Here is a 9202-nt window from a genome sequence, read left to right as displayed (position 1 = left end):
ACCTTGGTAACAGTTAAGGTAATAGTTGGCAGCAGCTGCAATGTGTTAGTAATTACAGTTAAAGTAGTAGTTGCAGTTAAGAAATTGATTGTTGGTCTAACTCCATGTTGAGTCACAGGCAGACACAGAACAGGCTCATCTTTGTATCTTTTCCCTCAAACTATACATCTCAGCACCATCCAAGGTCAGATCCCAACCATTTCCCTGTCTTCACCTTTCTACTGCACTGCGACCAACACCACCACCTCAACCTATTCTTCTAACTGCAAACCCTGTTCCAGTTCCTCAGCTTTGTATTTCACATCTTGAGCCTTTTCCAAAGACCCACACTGGCTTCAGCGGAATGCATTGTTAGGGTGGGGAAGGGAGAATTAAATTTCCCACATTTCAGAGAACTACTTCAAGAAGTGAGAGAACTACTTGTCTTTCCTTGTTCAAGATCATACTTGGTTTCTTACTGAATGCCAGAAAACCTTATACTACACATTAACCTGATGGAACACAGAGGTGCATGTGCTCCTATAACATTGTGCTGAAAATCAAAATTTATTGAAAAAGCCTACATAGAAATGAACACAATTTTTTGGTCTAGCACTTAAGATACTCAACTGGGAGGGGGTGATTGTAAGCATAGTTTTAGCTCACAGGGTTGCATTCCACTCAAACAACTAAATAACTTAAATATAGCTAGAGCGTTAGAAATAAAAATCAGAGATACCTTCTCAAAAAGAAAGCAGTTAAAAAGTAATAATTTACTTTTACCTCCATATACTCTGTAACATAAGATTTGTTCTTGTACAGTGGCATAATTTGGAGAACTTCAGTACAGTCTTTGTGTTGATGATAAGGTGCTTTTTCAGAGATACGTAGGCTGGATCACCTGTTAGGTTTTTGATTGAACTGAACTCCTACTCCTAGACAAACTCTCTAAAGTATTATATAAAAGATAGACAGTAGTACTGTGACACTCTCAGAAAAAAGTCAGCAACAACAGCTGCATTTACAAGTCTTATGAGGAGTGTCTGAGGGAGCTGGGGTTATTTAGCCTAGAAAAAAAGGGGGCTTAGGGGAGACCTTATTGTGCTCTAAAATTACCTTAAAGGAAGCTATAGTGAGGTGAGGAACAGTCTCTTCTTCCAAGCACCAGGTGATAAGACGAGGAGAAATGGCCTCAATTTGCACTAAGGGAGGTTTAGGTTGAAGTTTAGGGGGAATTTGTTTACTGAAAGAGCGTGAGACAGTGGAAGAGGCTGCCCAAGGAAGTAGTTGAGTCACCATCCCTGGAGGTTTTAAAAAAAATGTAGATTTCAAACTTAGTAGCATGCTTTACTGGTGGACTTTTCAGTACTAGGTTAAAGGTTAGACTATATGAACTTAGAGGACTGAATGATTCTATGATTTTACAGGCCTGAAAGTGTTTGAAAGTCTCACAGCTCACTTAGCAGGCTGGGATTCACATGATGCTTCACCAGAAAAATACCAAATTCTGAAACACCAGGCCAATACATGAAATAGGGCATAACTTTTTCAGTACTTTTGCACAGGCACAGAGGCAGAACCCAAGTCATTATGGGAAATATAAAGGTCAATCTTACATACTTTTGACCTGTGTTAATCAAATTCAACATTTTTCCTTTTTTTACATAAGTGGTAACCACATCTGCAAAGGTATTTAAAAGTCAAATATCTCCTTGGGAGCCTTATTTCCTTTTGATTTCAGTTGGAACTGTTATGTGTATATATATCTACCATCTCTGTGCCAAACAAGATCATGGCACAGATCCTCCTGGAAACTATACTAGGGTACATAGAAAGGTGATCGGTGACAGCCAACATGTCTTTAATAAGGACAAATCGTGCCTAATAAATTTGGCAGCCTTCTACAATGGAGTTATAACATTGGTGGATAAGGGAAGAGCAACTGACATCATCCACATGGACTTGAGCAGAATATTTGACACAGTGCCTCATGATGTCCTTGTTTCCAAATCAGAGAAGAGGATTTAATGGATGGACCACTCGGTGCATAAGCAATTGGCTAGATGGTTACAATCATCAGTGCAAAACGGAGGACTAAGGAAAATCTCCAGCCTTTACTGGATGCAGGGGGGTACTTAGTTACAAAAGATGAGGAAAAGGCAGAGGTGCTTAATGCCTTCTTTGCCTCAGTCTTTAGTGGCAAAACCAGTTGCTCTCTGGATACCCGGTACCCTGAATTGGTGGAAGGGGACGGGGAGCAGAATGGGGCACTCACAATCCACGAGGTTGGCGATCCAACCAGGTGATCAGGCCCAGTCAACATGGGTTTATGAAAGGCAGGTCCTGCTTGACGAACCTGATCTCCTTCTATGACAAAGTGACACACTTGGTGGATGAGGGAAAGGCTGTGGATGTGGTCTACCTTGACTTCAGCAAGGCTTTTGACACCGTTTCCCACAGCATTCTCCTCAATAAACTGGCTGCTCTTGGCTTGGACTGGCATATGCTTCATTGAGTTAAAAACTGGCTGGATAGCTGGGCCCAAAGAGTTGTGGTGAATGGAGTCAAATCCAGTTGGAGGCCAGTCACTAGTGGCATTCCCCAGGGCTCGGTGCTGGGGCCAGTCCTCTTTAATATCTTCATCAATGATCTGGATGAGGGCATTGAGTGCACCCTCAGTAAGTTTGCAGATGACACCAAGCTAGGTGCGTGTGTCGATCTGCTTGAGGATAGGAAGGCTCTGCAGAAGGATCTGGATAGGCTGGACCGATGGGCTGAGGTCAACTGTCTGAAGTTCAACAAGGCCAAGTGCTGGGTCCTGCACCTGGGGTGCAATAACCCCAAGCAGAGCTACAGGCTGGGAGATAAGTGCGTGGAAAGCTGCCTGGTGGAGCAGAACCTGGGAGTATTGGTGGATAGTCAGCTGAATATGAGCCAGCAGTGTGCTCAGGTGGCCAAGAGGGCCAACAGCATCCTGACTTGCATAAGAAGCAGTGTGGCCAGCAGGTCTAGGAAGGTGATTATCCCCCTGTATTTGGCTCTGGTGAGGCCACACATTGAGTACCATGTTCAGTTTTGGGCCCCTCACTACAGGAAGGACATGGAGGTGCTCGAGCAAGTCCAGAGAAGGGCAATGAATCTGGTGAGGGGTCTGGAGAGCAAGTCTTATGAGGAGCGGCTGAGGGAGTTAGGATTGTTCAGCTTGGAGAAAAGAAGGCTCAGGGGCGACCTTATCACTCTATATAAGTACATTAAAGGAGGCTGTAGTGAGGTGGGGGTTGGTCTATTCTCCCATGTGCCTGTTGATAGGATGAGGGGGAATGGGATAAAGTTGTGCCAGGGGTGTTTTAGGTTGGATATTAGGAAGAACTTTACTGAGAGGGTAGTGAGGCATTGGAATGTGCTGCCCAGGGAAGTGGTGGAGTCACCATCCCTAGAGGTCTTTAAAAAACATTTAGATGTTGAACGTAGTGATATGGTCTAGTGGAGGACTTGTTAGTGTTAGGCCAAAGGTGGGACTCGATGATCTTGAGGTCTCTTCCAACCTAGACAATTCTGTGATTCTGAGATTCTGTGTAATCCAAGAGTTACAGTCAGTGATTTAATGTCCACTTAGAAGCTGATGATGAGTGGTGTTCCTCAGGGTTCTGTTACTGGGACTGGTACTATATAACAGCTTTGTCAGTGGAACGAACACTAGGACTGAACTAAGGGTGTCACTTACAAACTAAGTTTGTAAGCGACACCAGGATACATGGTGCAGTCCACATGCTGTAGGGAGAAAAGGAAGAAGAGTCCCAGTCATTGGTTGCAGTCATTGGTCCCAAGCAACATAGGTCCCAAGCAACATGGGTTCATGAGGGATAGGTCCTGCATAACAAATTTAGTTTCCAGGGAAAAGGACAGGGGACCATGACTGAGAACTTGAACAAAGAGCAGCCTAATGGGGAACACTGAGTCCATTTCACCATGACAGTAGAAAAGCATCCTAGGTAACGTGAGCCTCAAACTCCCCTGGGGAGGCAATTCCTCCCATAAATCCTCATGCTTCCTATATTGCAAAGGTCAAATGATCCCCACCTGGCAGATTTCACTTAACAAGGGTGGAGCCAAGAGACCTTGTGGAATAGGCCCATCTACCTGGCTTCAATGTTTTAAGGTCAATTGCTCCTTATCGCTAAGAGAAATGACCTGACAAGGGTCATTTGTGACCCTTGGTTAGAGTTGACCTGACCCTTGGTTAGAGTGGTTAAAGTTGACCTAATGAATTAACTACAAATGGTGCATACGGGTCATATTTCTGTTAGTCATTCTGTGAGACAAATTAGTACAGAGCCTGTTAAAATAAGATAAACATAAATAAAAGAAATAAATAAAAGAAAAAAGAAAATGACCTTAAAGGCAAAACTGTTGTCATAGATTTTCATCTGTCTAGTCACGACAGATAAAGAATATAGCAATCAGAGTGACTTTTCTTGACATTAATGTTACTTAAATTTGCTTTTCTGAGATCTCTTCTTTATGCAGGATTTTTCAAAATCTAGCGCCATGACCTTTGACTACAGTATTTACTTTGGCTCCATATAAACTATCATGTTTAAATGCCAGGATCTGGACCCTCACTCCCTAATCAGGTCAAGGACCAGGCTGAAAGTTTTTGCTTTAATTTGATTACATGACTACATTGCTGTTGTTGTGGTTTCCCCTAGCTGACAGCTAAGCAGCACACACCCATTCGCTCACCCTCCCCCCTCCCTCTCTGGGACTGGGGAGAGAAATAGGAAAATGAAGCCTGTGGGACGAGACAGAGACAGTTTATTAAGACAGGGAAAAAAAAAAAAAAAAGATAATAGTAGTGCTACTACTAATGTGTACAGAATAAGTGATGCACAATGCAATTGCTCACCACCCACTACCCAGCCTAACCCCAAGCAGACAGCCTCCCCTATCTACTGTTTAGCATGACGTCAGAGGGTATGGAATAACCCTTTGGCCAATTTGGGTCAGCTGTGCCCCCCCAGCTCCTGCTGCACCCCTAGCCTGCCCACTGTCAGGACAGAGCAAGAAGCTAAAACATCCTTGGCTTAGTGTAAGCACTGCTCTGCAAAAATTAAAACATCAGAGTGGTATCAACACTCTTTTCATCCTAATCCACAACACAGCACCCTACCAGGTCCTAGGAGGAAAATTAACTCTATCCTAGCTGAAACCAGGACATCTGTTTTCTGGCAGGTCATAGGAAGAAGATTGGCTGTCTTGGAGGAGCTTCTGCACACGTGGCTTTTAGGCTGCAGCCAAAGTGTTCCTCTAGATCTGGAAGTTTGAAGATGGTTGAGTGGTTAGAAAGTTGCCTGGCAGAGAAGGACCTGGGAGTATTGGTGGATAGTCAGCTGAATATGAGCCAGCAGTGTGCTCAGGTGGCCAAGAGGGCCAACAGCATCCTGGCTTGCATAAGAAGCAGTGTGGCCAGCAGGTCTAGGGAAATGATCGTCCCCCTGTACTCAGCTCTGATGAGGCCACACCTTGAATACTGTGTTCAGTTTTGGGCCCCTTGTTACAAGAAGGACATGGAGGTGCTCGAGCAAGTCCAGAGAAGGGCAATGAATCTGGTGAGGGGTCTGGAGAGCAAGTCTTATGAGGAGCGGCTGAGGGAGCTAGGATTGTTCAGCCTGGAAAAGAGGTGGCTCAGGTGTGACGATATTCTTCTCTACAAGTATATTAAAGGAGGCTGTGGTGAGGTGGGGGTTGGTCTATTTTCCCACGTGCCTGGTGACAGGATGAGGGGAATGGGCTAAAGTTGTGCCAGGGCAGGTTTAGGCTGGATATTAGGAAGAACTTCTTTACTAAAAGGCATGTTAAGCATTGGAATGTGCTGCCCAGGGAAGTGGTGGAGTCACCATCCCTTTAGTCTTTAAAAGTCTTTAAAAGACGTTTAGATGTAGAGCTTAGGGATATGGTTTAGTGGAGGACTTGTTGGTGTTAGGTCAGAGGTTGGACTTGGTGATCTTGGAGGTCTCTTCCAACCTAAATGATTCTGTTGCAGTCTCCAAGCTCAGAGCCAACCAGCGATTAGTCTGGTGCAACGGACTTTTGTGTTCCTTGCGCTAGCTGTTTCTTTACCTCCTCTTCAGATACAAGGACACATCTCTCTTTCATGCTCATTCATGAGTAAACAAGCCAGGATAGATTATAGCCTCTTTCTTCAAGTCAGAAAGATACCTACCTTTAGTTTCAGTGAGAATTCAGGCCCTAACAACTCAACTGTCTTCTGGACGGTGTTTTTTCTGGGTAGGAAAATTTCATTTCCTTTTTGAAGACATACAAGGATGTAGTAACAAAAGCAAAGGCATAAAACGGTACCTGAGGCATAGGCTACTTTTCAGCCTGCAGCAGACTATAGGTATTATATAATTTCAGACAACTATGATATACATAATGTGAAGTGTTCCGGCATGCTTATAATCTGCCAAAGGTCAGAAAATGGGACCTTCAATTTAAGGCTGTATGGAAAAAAAAACAAAGACAACAACAGAGAAGGATCTTCTTCTTCACCTAATTTTATTATATTGCAACTCCTTCAGGTGTCCACAAAGAATTTTGCACCTCCCCCACCCCAGCACCACCAAAAAAAAACAAAACAAAACAAAAAATCAGACATTGTGGCATACAGGTATACTTTCATTCCACAGCAGAAGACATTCTTCTCACTGCAGTACAGTTAAGCCCCACAAAATAAACCTGTGGGAATGTTTTCCAAGAATTGTCAGAGTCCAAAAGCTTCAAATTGGTCCAATCCCTGAAACTTAATTAGTGTAAACTCAGGTTGCATCACTGAATTTAAAGTAGTGGGATAGACTTGCATCATTGCAGAGCCTCAGTCACGTATGAAATTGGCATTGCCTCTAACTCTCTACAAGAATGAAAGAGAAAAGCACACCTTTCTACTTTGTCAGCTACTGGCAGACCTAGAGAGAAACAAACAAACAATCAAACAATCAAAAAAAACTTGTTAATTAAAAAGTAATGTCATTTTAAGACATTTCACCAAATATGTAATATTTGATGGTAAACAGACAACAAATGAAAGGGAAGAGGAAACAGTAGGAGGCACTTGCATGGTCTTAATTTACTTGGCAAATGACAACAATCTGCAATGATTTATAAGTGCATCATGCCATTCACCCTTGAGACAGAAAAATTGGATTCCTATATGATGTAAGGGGAGCGCAATCCCTCTCAAAATACAAGAATCTGGGGTACGCTACCGAGTACTAAAAATGTTAAGACTAGGGAGCACCAAACTTAACAGAGAAGGCAGGCTGAGTCACTCTAGCTGTTCATGTGACAGAAAAGAAACAAAAATTTTAGCCCTAAGCAACGATTTTTAGTGACAGGCAGGGAACTAGTTCTTTTGAAACCAGGGAACATTTCAGCATCTTCAAAGCTAAAGAAATGGTTGATGGCTCTGCAGAATCATGTCCCTGGCTCAAAAATCTGGGGACCAGGACTGGGGACTCCTCCCACTTTCCCCGCCACTCATATCTTTCCTGCCTCACAACCCATCTCTGTCTGACCCTCTTTAGGATTTGTTTAACCTTAGACAAAACCTCAAGTGCATTCTGGATACATACCAAGAAGAACAAGCTCGTCTGAATATCCCACGGATTGTGAAAGCTTTGGAAAGCTACCATAACTTGCCTGGAGTAGAAGAAATGGAGAATGAACAAGTGGTAAAACACGTCTTCACCTGACCCTACCTCAGATACAATGACGCCTTTCACGCTTTTTCTTCAGGGAGCTGGTCATTGGAGGGGTAGGGGGAAAAGGCCAAGAAGAATTTGTTTCTCTGAAGTTATCTCCTTGGAACTGTATCTTCTAGTAGGAAAGGTGCTGATCTATTCTCTTTAGTCACCAGTGGTAGGATCCATGGGAATGCTGTCAAGCTGAAGCACGGGAGATTTAGGTTAGACATCAGGAAGACATTCTTCACTGAGAGGGTTGTCGCCCACTGGAACAGGCTTCCCAGGGAAGTAGTTGCTGCACCAAGCCTGTTGGAGTTTAAGAAGTGTTTGGACTGCACACTTGGTCACATGGTCTGAATTTTTGGGTAGACCTGTGTGGTGTCAGGAGTTAGACTTGATGATCCATACGGGATCCTTCCAACTTGGGATATTCTATGATTCTATAAAGGAGAAGGAGTGATTCTCCCTGTGGAGAAGGACCTGGGGGTATTGGTTGATGAGAAGCTCAACAAGGGCCAACAATGGGCACTTGAAGCCCAGAAAGCCATCTGTATCCTGGGCTGCATCAAAAGTGTAGCCAAACCTTTCTGCACATCACTAGGCAGTTCAGCATTTGGAGGCTACACACTGAAGACTGACAATGTAGTAGTAAAAGAAAGTTTAGAGATAAACACATTTTACCTAGCCCAAAAGACTGAATGCTATTGAAGCTGATGGGTCTTGTCTCCCAAACAACTGTCTGTAGTGTAACTCATTCTTCTCCCTGGACATATCTTCCCGCTCTTTGTAAGTCAGCTAGTTCAAAAATCTCTCAGTGACTTGCCACTGCCTGCAGTCCTGCTGAGGGATCTGATCTTGAAAGCAACCATACATTTTCTTGTTTTACTCCATCAGTTGTGTAGCTAAGACAAGACTGAAACTGTTATTTAGCAATGAATTAGAGATAAGATTCAGAATATAATGGGAATATCAGTAAGTGTATGCTTTTTTTTTTTTTTTTTTTTTCCAGAGACCCTTTTCTGAGAAACACACTTTCAAGTAGGAAGATCTTGAAATCACACACAGGTATTTTTCTTTTTAGTCAAAGGGTTTAGTCAAAGGGTTAATTAACTTAATATGGGATTGTCTTTGGAATTAATTTAGTATAACATGTTATTTTCCCTCCCCTTTTCCAGCACTCCAGTTCCTGAAATATAAACGATGATGCATGGAGTACAAATAGCTGTTACCATAGGAACAACTGTGCTAGTAATCCCCAAGCAGTTTTTTTTTTTTTTTTTTTTTTTTTTCCTTTATAATATCTTACTTAGTACTTTAATATCTTACATAAAGCTCCTAGTCTTCTTTAATTTTCAGTCATTCTGGAAAGATTGATCATTTACCGTGATTGATTTTATTATTATTATTAGTAGTAGTAGTAGTAGTAGTATATAACATAAATACCTCTATTTGATAATTTTCAGTGTGTTTGGACTAACCTT

The sequence above is a fragment of the Anas acuta genome, chromosome 1 (genome assembly GCF_963932015.1).
Source record: "Anas acuta chromosome 1, bAnaAcu1.1, whole genome shotgun sequence".
Lineage (NCBI taxonomy): Eukaryota > Metazoa > Chordata > Aves > Anseriformes > Anatidae > Anas > Anas acuta.
This window is presented reverse-complemented; position numbering follows the sequence as displayed.